General features: G+C 38.7%; 1 long non-coding RNA gene across 7 annotated transcripts in view; it reads right to left on the bottom strand.

Moving 5' to 3' along the window:
• The window catches only part of LOC120491131 (uncharacterized), an 87231-nt gene that overhangs the window by 46801 nt on the left and 23286 nt on the right, over positions 1 to 17144 (bottom strand). Inside the window, exon 2 of one of the 7 annotated variants that reach the window (XR_016145882.1) lies at positions 10709 to 10760. The exons of the other annotated variants lie outside the window; for them this stretch is intronic. This is a non-coding gene — a long non-coding RNA (uncharacterized LOC120491131). The remainder of the gene's footprint in view (positions 1 to 10708; positions 10761 to 17144) is intronic. 7 annotated transcript variants of the gene reach the window in all.

The raw sequence follows: 17144 nt of genomic DNA, 5'->3' as shown, positions 1-17144 counted from the left end.
TTAGTAAATACCTTAAATAATATTGACAAACTATATATCATTTGAAAGCTTACAATCTCTAGTTTCCATATTTGGTGACTGATTTTCAAAATATATTACAGAGGAGCCATAATTTATCAATATAAAACAAGAATATTTTCATACTCATAAGGCGTGTTCAGACCTTTATTTTAAAATAGCAGTAAACATGAAAAATCATGAAAAAATGGTAGATACCTCAGTTTGTTTTCATGCCAAATGTTCAAAAGATAGAATCCATTCAATTATTTTGGAAAAAAAAGGTCTGAAAAGTTTGAAATATCAAGAAAAAAATAATAAATTCACCATTTGTGACGTGGCAGCTAGCTATGACTTTCATGCGTGTTCTTTGTATGTGTTTCTTAGAGGTTCAATTCATATCAAAATCTGCCAAACTTCCCATGCTACTTCTGAATAGGATCTCTACTTCAGAAATTGTATGAAAATTGTGAAAATAATGGTTCATATCATTCAAAACATGAATGGAAAAGCAGGCGCCCTTATATGGGCAGTAATGGAGTCTGATTGTGCCCTAGTGAAAAAGTTTGGTACTGCGCTCAAACAAAATCTCACTGAAAGCTCATTTTTTGAGATATCAACCTAAAATTTGAAACACAACTTGTTCAGATTTTTGGCTTTTATCTTTCTGACATTTTAGAGTAGCCCAGGTTTTGAAAATATATATTTTATGCAAAATATGAATAATTAATATTTTTACATTGTACATTTCCATAAACTCAAACTTCTATAACTTTTTTTTCTGTTTCACTTTCTTAATTTATTTCACTTCTACAAAAATCTGCCAAATGTCTTCTTTAAAACAAGACCAATCATATGTCTATATTCCAAAGCATTCTTGAATTACAACCATTTAAGTTCGAAATGTGCATTTTCATGTCTATTCAAAAAAGGGGGGGTGACAGTTAACAGGCTAATGAATTAAACCTCCCCAGATATAACTCCGGGCCCATGAATATACATGCCCAGCATCAGCTGAAATCCTGTTGGTGGTCAATATTCTTGAAGCTCTGCCAGCGTGGGAATATTCCCGCTTCGTTCGTCTCTGCTTTAATGTTATCAGGTAACACACACTGGCATTAAATCCACAACATAATAAAAGCCCTTTCTGGAAGCCTTCAGAGCAGACAATGCGGCTCTCGCCGAAAGCCCTTTAAATGTTCCTGTTTAATGTCATTACGGAAGCACGAAGCACGCAGGCTTGTCGAAGCTCAGCTTGAAAAGGGAAACCCTACACAAGACCTCAAGGTACATTTGCTCAGACGAAAGACAAAACGAAAGGAAGAAAGCAAACAGAACAAACAAACGAGTCGGTTTATTACGTTGGGGAGATGAATGGCAAAGCAACAACTCCAGCCATCTCCACTGACAGCTTTTAAACCCGGAGATTTGCGCACATTAGTCACACATTTTAGGAGGAAGGTGCTTTATGAAGTGCATTGATTGGGATTACGGTTCTATCTTTTCCTGTCGTTCTTTCGTTCCAAGACCTGTCGCTGATTTGCCAAGCGCTTCCTCAAAATAAAAGAGCCGGGGAGCCTTTGTCCTTGGTTTTCTGAAATGCAAATCTGCATTACGATTAATATGTTTTTTAATGATTCTAATGTAGACAAAGTTCTGCTGTTTATTACCTTAATACGGTCATTTGCGAGCCTAAAATGGGAAACGAACCCCAGGATTACGCGTCGATGTGTCTGTACGACGAGGATTTAAATAAATTTAGTTCGAAAAACAAGAAAAAAAAACGTATACCCGACAGAAGCGTTAATAAAGCAAATGTGCAAAGGCTCTAAACGTTTGTTCTTTAGGGTCTACGACCTCGTCATTAACTAATATGGGAAGACTTGCTCTTCTTAGCAAACCAAAGTCCACAAAGCGGTGATGCAACCTGAATTATTCATATTAGCGGTCAATCTGACAAAAATAACAGAAATTCAGCTCGCTTTTTATTTTCCAGTAATCTCTTGAGCCTTATTTTGCAAGGACGGAGGCTGACTTTTGTGGATGTGGGAAATCAATAGTGCTGCCGTAGGGCAGGCTCTCATTTATATAAGAAATGCCAAGAGGCTAATATTAGAATCATAAACAAAAGCTTTGTCTTTTATTCCCTATGAACCATTCAACATAGCAGCGGATTAAACTATATAGACAAGATTCCCTCAGGACTGGTTCCTCCTCTTCGGCATTCTCTCGGAGGGAAGAGAAAGAGAGCCCACTGCACCTTACTGCTGAAAGAGAGGAGGAGGACGACGACAAGGAGGAGGAATTAATTTCTGCCCTCTGGGAATAACACACACAGGATCTCGAGAGCTTGAATGAATCTACAAATCTAGCTCTGAAAAGATTAAATAAATAAGCAGGGGGAGGAAGGCGAAGCTGATCAATGTGGTCCCTTCTGTTCGCCTTGCTTGGAAATGGTCACAGAGGACGTGACGTGACGCATCCACCTTAAACACTGATGATGAGCTGGACGAATTAAAGCGAATTTTATATGAGATTCCTTAGCAAGTGGCAAAACCCCACACCAAGTTTATGGATGAAACTCTTAATAAGTCATTTTTTTTGTAGTCGTGAGTGGAAGTTTGTGATTATCTACAGACAACCTGCTGGGTTTTGGCAAAACACCCGGACAATAAAACACAATTAACTGCTCGCTGCCACAACACAGCGAATAAGCACCTCGGATCAAAAACAATACACCTGGAAATAAAAGGAAGGCACGAGGAAGTTGATTGCAAAATAGGTGATTGCGAACCCAAAGACTCCAATAATCCACTCCCAGTCGCTGGCGTACAGAGGCAAGCCGGTGGGGTGTGGGACTGTGGGAAGGGATCAGAGAAAATGAGCGACTGTATTGACACACGAATTTCCGCACAAAGTCGTGTGCAACTGCTCAGTTCATGTGTCAACAGCGTTCATTCCACTTAGTCCCTGCACTCACAACGCTTATCTCGCTTATGATCTCATTTCATCAGTCTGGCCATGTTCCCCAAGAGTCAAGCTGTCACCCAGTGCATCCAATTTAATGACGCGGGAATGAAACGTCTTAGTCTCGAGATTGGCCTTTGGTGAGTCGCTTCCGACTACATTAACGGTCATTTCTGTGTGCTTAAAAATGCACTTTTACTTGCACCATTCCCTGTAATTAACCCAAAGTTTTGACCTGGTGGGAAGCCTCCGACTTTCGACATCTTTCCCCAGACCCAATCACAAATGGCAAAGCAATGTAGATTTGATCAGATTTTAAATGCATGCATATATCGAATTGAAATTTGATTCAAATTGAGAATTGATTTTAAATCTAATCGTGACCCAAAAGATTCCCACCGCTATAAAAAACAAATGCACTATTACTTCCAAAAAGGGACACCATTTATCTTCCCAATCGGCCTGCGATTACCTTGAAAAATCTCCGACCTTCGACACCTTTCCAAGATGCGCCCCAGTCCCGATCACAAACGGTGAAGCAATGTAGATTTGTTCATAGATATTAAATGCATCCATATATCGGAATTGAACTTTGATTCAAATCGAGAATTGATTTTAAATCTAATCGTGACCCAAAAGATTCCCACTCCTATAAAAAACAAATGCACTATTACTTCCAAAAAGGGACACCATTTATCTTCCCAATCGGCTTGCGATTACCTTGAAAAATCTCCGACCTTCGACACCTTTCCCAAGATGCACCCCGGTCACAAACGCAAACGGTAAAGCAATGTAGATTTGATCAGATTTTAAATGCATGCATATATCGAATTGAAATTTGATTCAAATTGAGAATTGATTTTAAATCTAATCGTGACCCAAAAGATTCCCACCGCTATAAAAAACAAATGCACTATTGCTTCCAAAAAGGGACACCATTTATCTTCCCAATCGGCCTGTGATTACCTTGAAAATCTCCGAACTTCAACACCTTTCCCAAGATGCACCCCGGTCACAAATGCAAAGGGTGAAGCAATGTGGATTTGATCATAGATTTTAAATACATGCATATATCGAAGTGAAATTGGATTCAAATTGAGAATTGATTTTAAATCTAATCGTGACCCAAAAGATTCCCACCGCTATGAAAAACAAATGCACTATTAGTTCCAAAAAGGGACACCATTTATCTTCCCAATCGGCCTGTGATTACCTTGAAAATCTCCGAACTTCAACACCTTTCCCAAGATGCACCCCGGTCACAAACGCAAACGGAGAAGCAATGTGGATTTGATCATAGATTTTAAATACATGCATATATCGAATTGAACTTAACTTCAAATCGAGAATTGATTTTAAATCTAATCGTGACCCAAAAGATTCCCACTCCTATAAAAAACAAATGCACTATTACTTCCAAAAAGGGGCACCATTTGTGTTCCCAATCGGCCTGCGATTACCTTGAAAAGTCTCCGACCTTCGACACCTTTCCAAGATGCGCCCCAGTCCCGATCACAAACGGTGAAGCAATGTAGATTTGTTCATAGATATTAAATGCATCCATATATCGGAATTGAACTTTGATTCAAATCGAGAATTGATTTTAAATCTAATCGTGACCCAAAAGATTCTCACCGCTATAAAAAACAAATGCACTATTACTTCCAAAAAGGGGCACCATTTATCTTCCCAATCGGCCTGCGATTACCTTGAAAAGTCTCCGACCTTAGACACCTTTCCCAAAATGCGCCCAAATCCTAATCACAAACGGTGAAGCAATGTAGATTTGATTATAGATTTTAAATGCATGCATATAATCGAATTGAAATTTGATTCAAATCGAGAATTTATTTTAAATCTAATCGTGACCCAAAAGATTCCCACTCCTATAAAAAACAAATGCACTATTGCTTCCAAAAAGGGACACCATTTATCTTCCCAATCGGCCTGCGATTACCTTGAAAAGTCTCCGACCTTCGACACCTTTCCCAAGATGCGCCCCGGTCACAAACGCAAACACCGATGCAGTTTACACACACACAGCATTATCTTGTCCTCTCCTAGCCCAAGTTACTCCCACCAGGGCATTGTGGGAAGAGTACAACTGTTGCGAGTGGGTGGCACATCTGTTCCCAGAGACAGCCCATGCCCTCGGGGGTCAACCTGCAACACAGCTATCATTTCACATCCTCCTCTAATAACCGCTCTGATATTCCTGTCGAGTTGAAGACAAAGGGTTCGCATAGGGCTGCCTATTGTCTGATCGGAGGCACGGCGTTTTTAATAGTGGGTGTATTAAGAGTCATGTTTGTCATGCACTGCTCTATCATTCCATCTGGTGCATGTTTCTCAAGTAAAATATGGAATATGTTAAGTGCAACTATCAAGTTTGAGGCACCATATGCGTAATATAGTGCGCTTAACAACTATTCACACACAACAACCGATTGCAAACGGCTGCATCCACACAAAGGCCAGTGGGCGGTGAGCGGAAACAAAAGGAGAAACTTTCTTAGGAACTTACAAGCTGTGAATTTGGCCAGGACAGACCAGGACACGCGCTAGCGATAATGCAAATTCTGTTTCGCAAGTGCCCTAAATAGACGTCTGCCAAAGAAGTTCTTGCTTCGCAGATGAGCTGGACCGAAGCTGCTGAGGTAAGTTTGATACACGTGTGTGTCCGTGAGTTTAGGCGCTGAGGGGGAGCCGGTGGGCTTGGGTAGAAGAGGGCGAGTAGAGAGCGTGGAGGATGAAAGATGGAGTCTAATCCTCCACATGTGGCTGCTTTTTCTCTTTTTTTTTCTTTTTTTTTTTTTAAGGAAAGCCAACTGGAGCCATTCTTTGGACTGTAGGCCAAGGGCTCCAGGAAAGCATTGCCCCGAGCCAAAGCACACAGTGTGAAATGAGAAGCTAAAGCTTGAATGTGCTTTTGTTTATCAGAAAAATGCACTCTAAGTGGGATTGGCAGTATAAGGCCCAAACTCCATAAGTCATATAGACTGGCATGGGCCGGAACTGGGAATGTTGCAGAAGGGAGGTTTCAAGCAGGAATAAGGCTTGCCGAGCCTCTGGCAGGCCTTCAGCCCGACGTGCTCGCTCCCTAATCTTCACTCCAGCACAAAGGAGGATCAGCGGGGTCAATCTAAAGTAAGGAAATGTGGTCACAAGTTGAATTGGGGGGGGATCTACGACTGCGTCACACATAGCTCCGTCGAAGGATGCTGAATAGCGAAAGGCCCCTACAAAGCCTACAGAACTGGGCCAAGGACTGATCAATCTCAAACAATAGCTGCGTTCCTGCACTCACACAGTGATGGGATTCAGAAGCACAAAGTCAGAGGAAAGTTAGCGGCTTTACAAATTGGCCACTCGAGTGCTGTGCATCACTTTCAACAAAATGATTTGGGTATGTCAAATTTAAACACTTTAAGAATTGCAGATGGGGTGCCAGGGAAGCTAAAAGAAATGATGCACGCCTCTGCATTTTAAGCAGTGCAGAATCATCTGAAAACCAGACACTTTAATGCATCTGTTTTGTTTCAATAGAACGATGTAAAATACTTTATGCATCCACATCTTACAAGATTCCTCTGAAATGCACAGATCCGTAGCGGTCACTAAATCAGCAGTACCTATATCAAACTATCCAACATTAGCCAATGACAAAAGTCATACATATTATTCAAAAGATCAGCAAATGACAGATAGTCGAATTAAAGGAGTAGTTCACTTTTTAAAAAACTTTAGCTGAAAATTTACTCACCCCTGTGTCATCCAAGATGTCCATGTCTTTCTTTCTTCAGTCGAAAAGAAATTAAGGTTTTTGATGAAAACATTCATATAATGGACTTCAATGGGGTCCAAACGGTTCAAGGTCCAAATGAGAGTTTCAGCGCAGCTTCAAAGGGCTTTAAACGACACCAGACGATGAATAAGGGTCTTATCAAGTGAAAGAGTGGTCATTTAATAAATAAATAGCAAAGATTAAGTTTTATAAGCACAAATGCTCGCCTTGCTCTGTTCTGTGATGCTCGTTCGTGACTCTTCTGTTCATCAAAATGAACAAATCTTTTGGTTCATTCAACAAACTTTTATTTAATTTTGAAATGATCGATCGTTTCACTAGATAAGACCCTTATTTATCGTCTGGTGTCGTTTAAAGCTGCACTGAAACTCTCATTTGGACCTTGAACCGTTTGGACCCCATTGAAGTCCATTATATGGAGAAAAATCCTGGAATGTTTTCATCAAAAACCTTCATTTCTTTTCAACTGAAGAAAGAAAGACATGGACATCTTGGATGACATGGGGGTGAGTAAATTATCAGCAAAAGTTTTTTTTAAAGTGATCTACTCCTTTAACTCTTCTAGAAAGGGCACCTGAGAAGGTATCCGTGGACCAATACGAGGGAACGCTGAACCGAACAGATTGTTGATTTGTCATTCATCGGATCTGGCTCTTTTTAAATAAGTCTGTGCAAACAGAGCAGACGCACACATTCTCAATGCATGCCTCTCAATGCACCGTTCCATGAAGAGTAGCGGGGCACACCAACAGATGTATGTCTAGACATCGATCTGCACCGCATCAGGGAGGAAGCAGAAAAAGTGTTGTTAGACGCTGATCTCTGGTGCCAGCTGCTCGTTTAAATTGCCTTATTTTACAAACAAACTGACTCTTAGAACTTTCTCACAGTTAAACATGAGGGAAGAACGCCGCGGATGACACGTACAAAGAGACTGGAAATTGGGAGGCAGTGGAATGTGATGCGTTTCATACAACAAAGCCGGAAAGAAAGAAACGCTCAAATGCAATATTCCTCCAGTTCGTAGGCAAGAAAGCATGAAACGTAGAAAAGGTCACTGTCGTTCAAAGCTGTATTATGGAAAGTGCATGTGCTACAAAAATCTAATTGGGAGTAAAAAAAAAAAAAAAATTCAAATAAAAAAGTTCTACAAAAGGTGCTGTAAAAACATTAGGCTTTTTTATTTTATTGGCTAATTAACAGAAATGTAATGAGCCAATTATGGTGAGAAAAATAGAGAAGTACTTCAGGATATATGATACGAACATGCGATTAAAAGCAAAGCAAGGTAACACGAAATGACAATAACTGGATATAATCAGCCAAATCTAGTCTTGATTTAATAATATAAAGTTACAATTTTTGTAACGATCTACAAAAAGTAGCAATGTGTCATTGTTATTTTTGAGTAATCGGATGTCTTAATGACGTATTGTGAATTTCAGAAGTTTTACGGATTGTTGGACACCAGTGACAATGACTGATTTGTGACCGTGACGTCAATACATGCAAATCACCTTTAAAACAAAGAGTCTTAAACTTCCAGGGTAGTTTAGAAAGTCATGCATTCAAAAAAAAAAAAAAAAAAAAAAAGCCATACAATAAAAAAAAAGAAGACGACAACTTTTTAAAAACCTTTTTAAAAGGAGTAATTATTCTGATTAATGCCTAGGGTTGTCAAACTAGGTGCTAAGGTATAAATATACTTTTTGGTATATTTAGCAAACAAAATAACATGCTAATTAGATACTTAAAAACTTGAGGTTCAGGTTCATTCAGGTTACATAAGAACATAAATCTATTTTAAAAAATAAATCAGCCTGAAAAAAACGTTTGCAACTATGATTCATTTTTTTCTTTTTAAAACACAACCTGAAACTATATTCCCAGTTTTTCCCTTATAGACATTCTGACCAAATGCATGTTGGTCTTTGCCATAATCTTTCCGGTATTTCATCGTCATTACTTATACATATACATATATATATATTTTGAAGAATGTTTGGTAACACTTTAGGGTCCAATTTTCACTATCAACTGGGCTAGTTTGTTATTAGCATGCATATTACTAGGATATTGGCTGTTTATTAAATTTATAAAGCACGTATTAATGCCTTATTCTGCATGACCATATTCTACATCCATTAATCCGACCAGATACCTAACCTTAACCAGCTTGCGATAGACTAGAGAACTGGAGCCTAAACTAAAGTGTGGTTTCTGGACCCCATTTACTTCCATATAAGAAAAAAAAAATACTATGAAAGTCAATGGGGTCCAGAAACTGTCTGGTTATAAACATTCTTCAAAATATCTTGCTTTGCGTTCAGCAGAAACAAATGCATACAGGGTTGGAACAACTTGAGGGTGAGTAAATTAGACTTTTTGGGTGAACGATCCCTTTAATTTAAATGAATTCAAACAATACTTGAAATATTTGCATGCAATAAATGCAATAAATCAATCCTCAAAGTTGCTCAGCTTTTGGTTTGAATGATTGAAAATAATTTATTTATATAAATTAATAATATTTATTAAATAAATATTATGAGTCATTTATTTAAACATCTGCAATATTACAGCTTGTAAATGTTTTAAATGAATATATATATATATTCATTTAAATATATATATATGATTAAATGCATTTAGAAAAATATTTAGAGCGAAATCAAACTTAATTTATTTAAAAAATAAATATAAATAATAATAATAATAATCTTCCTTTGTGTTTAGCAAAAGAAAGAAATTTATACAAGTTTGAGTAAATTATTAAATTTTTTGGGTGAACGATCCCTTGAATTCAACTGAATGGAATTCAAACATGTATGATGTGTGTTCATTGATTTATTGGGGGCATTTATTGCATGCAAGTTTTTAGAGTGATATCAATCTGACGAAATGCATTTAGAAAAATATTTAGAGCAAATCAAACTTATTTTATTTAAAAATAAATATTAATAATAGGGCTGTCAAACGATTAATTGCATCAAAAAAAATTTGTTTTTACATAATATATGTGGGTGCACTGTGTATAATTATTTTATATATATATATATATATATATATATATATATAATACACACACATGCATCTATATTTAAGAAAAAAAATTATATTATTTTAATTTAATTATTTATTATAAAATACTTTTATACTATTATAAATTATATATAAATCTACAGTATATACATGAAAATATTTCTTAAATATATACAAGCATGTGTGTGTATTTATATATATAAAATAATTATACATGGTGCACCCACATATATTACTGTATGTAATCACAAACTTTTATTTTGGATGCGATTAATTGTGATTGTTTGACAGCCCTAATTATTAATAATAAAAATCTTCCTTTGTGTTTAGCAAAAGAAAGAAATTTATTATTGCATGCAAGTTTCACTCCCAACAAAGAGTGATCTCAATCTGACAAAATGCATTTAGAAAATGATTGAGCAAATAAAACTTTATGTACTTGAAAGAGCGCTCGGTGCATCACGCATACGGTTCAGACGAGACGTCACACACACACACAGTGTCCTGCTGGCCAGTTGTGCACTGGGACGCCTCCAGCTCTCCAGCATCTCCTCCCAGCAGGAGGGCTGGCCAGGCGGAGAGCGGGTGTCCCGGGGCAAGACTCTGTGTCAGCAGATAGTGCGAGGGGTGGGGGGGCGCGGGCCGCGGGGAAGATTCACGAGTGCCGGCCTTCGCCAAGACCCACACTCTCTTGGCATTTTGGCAGGGTGGAGCGGCACAATAAAATGATCCAATTTAAGCTGGTTTAGAAGCGCCTGAGAATATTCAAATATTTATTTTTTCCCAGAGTTTTCTGCTCTAACGATCGTTCTGAAAGCCTCGGAGACTCTGTGTGTGTGTGTGTGTGTGTGTGATGTTCTCTCCCTTTAGTCTTGTTTCGGCCTCTGCCCCGGTTACCTTCGCTGTTGTTGTTGTTATCTCACTCCTGATATTCGACACAACGCCTGGGCTGGGAGAACAGAAGAAGAAAGGCCTGTGTTACCCACTTTACGAGCACATAAATATACAGGTGCAGTGTTGGTCCACGCGCTTTTACAATGATTTCAGAAAAGGCTCACTTCTGAAAGTTTGGGATTCTCTTATGCACTGTAAAAAAATATTTTCAAGATTTGTCATCACAACATTTTTTCTTTGATCAACTTAAATAATTTATTTAGTTGAGATAACTTATTATTTTGAGTTTCTGATGATTAAATTAATCTCCTTCATTGTATTAACTCACTTTTTCCAGTTCAATCAACTTAAAATTTTAAGGCAACCAGGCTACTTACTTTAAGTTAAACTGCAATATTTTTTTTACAGTATTGACAAAATAAGTTTTTTACAGTATTGACAAAATAAATACAACAACAATATAGTAAAAACAGCAACTGTGAAATATTTTGTGCTGTCAAGTCAATTAAATGTGATTAATCACATCTAACACACAAGTTTGTATTTATATATATATCAACAAACAAACAAACAAAAATACAAACTTACAAACAAAGAATATAAACAAACTTTGTGTTAGACGCGATTAATCGATTTGACAGCCCTATAAATATTACAATTTCAAATTGCAATATTTATAGGGCTGTCAAAACAATTAATAACATCTAACACAAAAAATATATATTTTTTGTTTATAAGTACATATTTTAAAATAAATGTTATTTCAGTGCTGAATTTATCATCATTACTCCAGTCTTCAGTGTCACATGATCCTTCAGAAATCACTCTAATATGATGATCTGATGCTCAAGAAACATTTATGATTATCATCAGTGTTGAAAAACAATTTGAAAACATTCTAAACTCTGAAAAGTTATAACTTTTTAGAGTTTAGAATGTTTTTCAAATTGTTTCATATATGAGAGGCTGTTTTTGCACCGATGTCAAACTTATGAATAGGTTCACCATCAAGTTGCACCTTGATGGAAAATAAAAAAAGAAGAATTCAGTGGATAACCCAAAAAAGGAATTCAATTATTTCGTTTTGAGGAACATTTTGAGTCCAATTTCCAGTAAAAATAATGTGATGCATATCGTTAACATGGTATAAAATCCTTCCTATTGTGATAAGATCCGCTCTACTGTATTCATGAAGCGCAGAACGAAGGCCTCTAATATCTCGTGTTTTGTCGATTAACCCCCTTCCATAATCTTCCACTGATTCAATCCTCTCCATAAATGACTAATGCCCAGTGTGCTGTACACTCTGACATTATTGATGTTGATGATGATGAGGATCAGTGTAATAATTGCCTTTAATGTGGTTATTGCTATTACTGTTATTATTACTGCTAATGAAGGAAATGCTGGCCCACATCGCCTCAGCAGAAATTTCACCATGGAAATAAATGAAAAAATGTCTTTATTGGATTACACTAAAAGCAATTCCAAATAAATGGGCCTTGAATACGTCTGTGAGATGAAGATCACAAACATGTAATTTCATTGTGCTGGGAGCAGGGGCAGACAACTCAGCAAGACGAGACGTTCAGCTGCACGCGCAGGCGTCCATATGCATGATCACACACACACACACACACACACACCACCAGGCGAGGCATTTCTAGTGTCAAAAATAAAAAGCACTTGACAAGTCGGACTACCTTTAGCAGATGATGCTTATCGGACAGTGACGCTGATGGGACTCGACTGACGTGAGCGCTGTAAATCTTGTGTTGTGTAATCCACTGCTGTTCACAGGTGGGCTACGGTTGCGTTAGTCATTTCACTGATAAAGAGAAGCATCTGACCCGCAGATATACTGATAGAGAAGACCATGAGCTACTGTGCAAGATCGCATTTCAGACATAGAAATGCATTGCATGTACTTAAGCTGTGCAATTATAACAATAATCACAACTGAACATATTTACTCTTATTTAGTCATGTAAGGGATTTACTTCTCTGAATATTACAGACGCCAAAGCAGGTCTTGTGGCGTCATGATACCGAAACTTTCCTTTAAACACTAATCTGTGGAAGGGACTTTTTTTTTTTTTTTTGGTGAAAATTTTGCTTGTAATGAGTTATATTTCATTACAGTTTCTCATATGTAGGGCATTATTTCATATAAAGCCCAATGTTTCTAAGCTCATTGAGAAAGCTTTTATGTAATCCACTCTAATTTCATATACAATTATTACAGCATTCATAAACGGCATATGGTGTGTGTGTGTGTGTGTGTGTGTGAAGAAACTAGTAAAAAGTTTTGAACTGAAAATGCTTCGAGCCATTTTGGCATATAATAAATGACATTTATCTTGTCTGTTGAGCTACAAGCATTATAAATTGTCAGTCAGTGTTTTTTTTTTTTTTTTAAATATTCAGATAAATCGTACATGTGTATTAGAGCCAGACCGATATGTCGGCAGACCGATATTATCGGCCGATATTAGGCATTTTTCCTAACTATCGGTATCGGCAGTTATATTGGTCGATAAATGAATATTTCAAGAATAAAATAAAAACGGACGAAACACGCTTGAACCATGTCATGAGTGTTGGAGTTGTATAGTTTGTCCACCAGAGGGCACTCTACACCGTTCCTGTCGGCAACACTCGTTGAGTTGGTCACGATACATACATTGCTTGAATAACGATTAAAAGAACAACCCCATCAGTTCTCTTAACACAAATAAGCATGACAAAATTTGTGACTATCATGTCCAGTTTAAAATAAATAAATGAAATATCGGCCGATATATCGGATTGTAAAACCCAAAAATATTTGTATCGGCAGTGGTGGAATGTAACGAAGTACAAATACTTCGTTACTTTACTTAAGTACATTTTTCACGTATCTTTACTTTACTTAAGTAGAATAAATAATGCATACTTTTTACTTTTACTTCGTTACATTTTGCAGCAATTATTATACTTTCTACTCCATTTCTACAACTTCTGTTACATTTTCGTTACATTTTCTGATCAGTTTTTCCCCCGCCAAACCGTAATCTGACCGTCCGTTCGCTGCACGTTTGTCTCACCAGTGACGTTTGGTTGCCATAGATACAGTATATCAACCCGGTCACACTAAATGCGTCTCACACGCAGTGCGTTTATCATGCAACTCATACGCGAAAATTTGTTTTTACGTGCATAGGAAACACACCGTGTGTAATATATGTTTGGTTTGGTTAGGATTATGGCAAGCCAAGAGGTTCAGAATTACACCATAAATGAATCGCGTTTACTGCCAAACATAGTTATTAACATATAGTAAGGATAAGCATGACATTGCCTAATTGCAAGCTTGTTTCAGAAATGGTGACATTTTTTTCCATCATTATTGAACATCATTATAGGAGTAGGCTATTAGGTTGAATGAGTTAGAATTAAATGTTTTATTAATCATTAGAAAATAGACATTAAGATAATAAATTGTTATGCAAGTACTTTTACTTTTAATACTTATTTAAAATAAAGTACTTTTTACTTTTTACTTAAGTATGGTTGTCATTGTGTTACTTCTACTTTTAATAAAGTAAATATTTATCTGGGTATTTGTACTTTTACTTAAGTACTGAGATTCAGTACTTCCTCCACCACTGTGTATCGGTATCGGTCTTCAAAATCCTTTATCGGTCGGGCTCTAATGTGTATTAAAGAATCCTGCTATTTTGTAGTTATGATACTGCAAAATATGATTTACAGCAGCACAAATTGTTTACATGTACAGATTTTTTTTTTCAATATAACTGCAGTGTCATTCACACACATGCTCTAAACTCTACAATTCGATCAATTTATTTGCATGCAAAACAGCAATTAGTATCTATAACATTACCATAACAATGAGAAGCCGTGTCAGAGAAAGACATAGTCAGCTGACCAATGTCAGTAAACTCAGATCCGTTATATATAACAAGAAGCTTTCTTCTCATGTTGCTGACTTTAACTGCAAGACAAAGAACAGAATCCGCATCCTGAAATCCGAGACCCCCAGGATATCAATAAAGCCGTTTAAGCAAGCAAGCACCTTCAGATGATGGACTTTCTATTTTAGACACACTGCAACTCCAGCCAAACTAAATTCCCCATCTGTCTGAATATGCTTCATGACTTGATCGAATTGTGAAAGTAGTCAGATTTCAAGGTTTACAATTTACATTAAAATTATTCTTCTATTTAACACACTATTCACATAGTGTTATTTTAGTTTTGTTTATACTTTGAACATATGATATACTTTAATCTTGAGTGCATTAGTGCCCGTCCAAGTGTTTTTTTTTTTTACATTCATTGGGGATTTAATCCATTGTAGGGCTGGGCGATAAAACGGTATCGGTATTTATCGACGGTGTACCATTGTCTGTAAAAAAGTTTAATATAGCGCTCGATATTTTAAACCCAGAGTCTTGATCACCCCCCGGTGGCTGGTACCAGTATAGCACATAAACCCAGAATCTCAATCACCCCCCGGTGGCTGGTCCCAGTATAGCTCATAAACCCAGAGTCTTGATCACCCCCCAGTGGCTGGTACCAGTATAGCTCATAAACCCAGAGTCTCGATCACCCCCCGGTGTCTGGTCCCAGTATAGCTCATTAACCCAGAGTCTCAATCCCCCCCCCCCCAGTGGCTGGTACCAGTATAGCTCATAAACCCAGAGTCTTGATCACCCCCCAGTGGCTGGTACCAGTATAGCTCATAAACCCAGAGTCTTGATCACCCCCCGGTGGCTGGTCCCAGTATAGCTCATAAACCCAGAGTCTTGATCACCCCCCAGTGGCTGGTACCAGTATAGCTCATTAACCCAGAGTCTCAATCCCCCCCCCCCCAGTGGCTGGTACCAGTATAGCTCATAAACCCAGAGTCTTGATCACCCCCCGGTGGCTGGTACCAGTATAGCACATAAACCCAGAATCTCAATCACCCCCCGGTGGCTGGCCCAGTATAGCTCATTAACCCAGAGTCTTGATCACCCCCCGGTGGCTGGTACCAGTATAGCACATAAACCCAGAATCTCAATCACCCCCCGGTGGCTGGTACCAGTATAGCTCATTAACCCAGAGTCTCAATCCCCCCCCTGGTGGCTGGTCCCAGTATAGCTCATAAACCCAGAGTCTTGATCACCCCCCGGTGGCTGGTCCCAGTATAGCTCATTAACCCAGAGTCTTGATCACCCCCCGGTGGCTGGTCCCAGTATAGCCCATAAACCCAGAGTCTTGATCACCCCCCGGTGGCTGGTTCCAGTATAGCTCATAAACCCAGAGTCTCGATCACCCCCCGGTGGCTGGTACCAGTATAGCACATAAACCCAGAGTCTCGATCACCCCCCGGTGGCTGGTACCAGTATAGCACATAAACCCAGAGTCTCGATCACCCCCCGGTGGCTGGTACCAGTATAGCACATAAACCCAGAATCTCAATCACCCCCTGGTGGCTGGCCCAGTATAGCACATAAACCCAGAGTCTCGATCACCCCCCGGTGGCTGGTACCAGTATAGCTCATTAACCCAGAGTGTTAATCCCCCCCCTGGTGGCTGGTCCCAGTATAGCTCATAAACCCAGAGTCTCAATCACCCCCCGGTGGCTGGTCCCAGTATAGCTCATAAACCCAGAGTCTCAATCACCCCCCGGTGGCTGGTCCCAGTATAGCTCATGAACCCAGAGTCTCAATCACCCCCCGGTGGCTGGCCCAGTATAGCTCATTAACCCAGAGTGTTAATCCCCCCCCCTGGTGGCTGGTCCCAGTATAGCTCATAAACCCTGAGTCTTGATCACCCCCCGGTGGCTGGTCCCAGTATAGCTCATAAACCCTGAGTCTCGATCGTCCCCCAGTGGCTGGTACCAGTATAGCTCATAAACACTGAGTCTTGATCACCCCCCGGTGGCTGGTCCCAGTATAGCTCATAAACCCTGAGTCTCGATCGTCCCCCAGTGGCTGGTCCCAGTATAGCTCATAAACCCTGAGTCTTGATCACCCCCCGGTGGCTGGTCCCAGTATAGCTCATAAACCCTGAGTCTCGATCACCCCCCGGTGGCTGGTCCCAGTATAGCACATAAACCCAGAGTCTCGACACTTTATATCTGAGAGAATGTGAAAACAGTCTTTTGACTTGTTGAACTCTGGGACCGAGTTTATCATGTAGATGCTTATAATCTTATCAAATGTGAAGACTGACTTGCTGCTCAGTGAAACACAAGACCAGCATTGTTTACAAATAGGCATGACTCATATCAGATAATGTGAAGTTAAGGCCAATATTATGGATAATTTTTGTCATGGGTTCAAATGATATATTGCAGACATAACCTCCTACAGAAACCAAGAGTGGACTTTCATTTAGAAAGGCCTTCACTTCTTCTGGTGTATATTGAGCTGTCTTCAATCTAGTC

The sequence above is a fragment of the Pimephales promelas genome, chromosome 12 (assembly GCF_988280905.1).
Source record: "Pimephales promelas chromosome 12, fPimPro1.hap1.1, whole genome shotgun sequence".
Taxonomy (NCBI): domain Eukaryota; kingdom Metazoa; phylum Chordata; class Actinopteri; order Cypriniformes; family Leuciscidae; genus Pimephales; species Pimephales promelas.
Note: the sequence above shows the minus strand (reverse complement) of the source record. Positions and strands in the feature narration are given on the sequence as shown.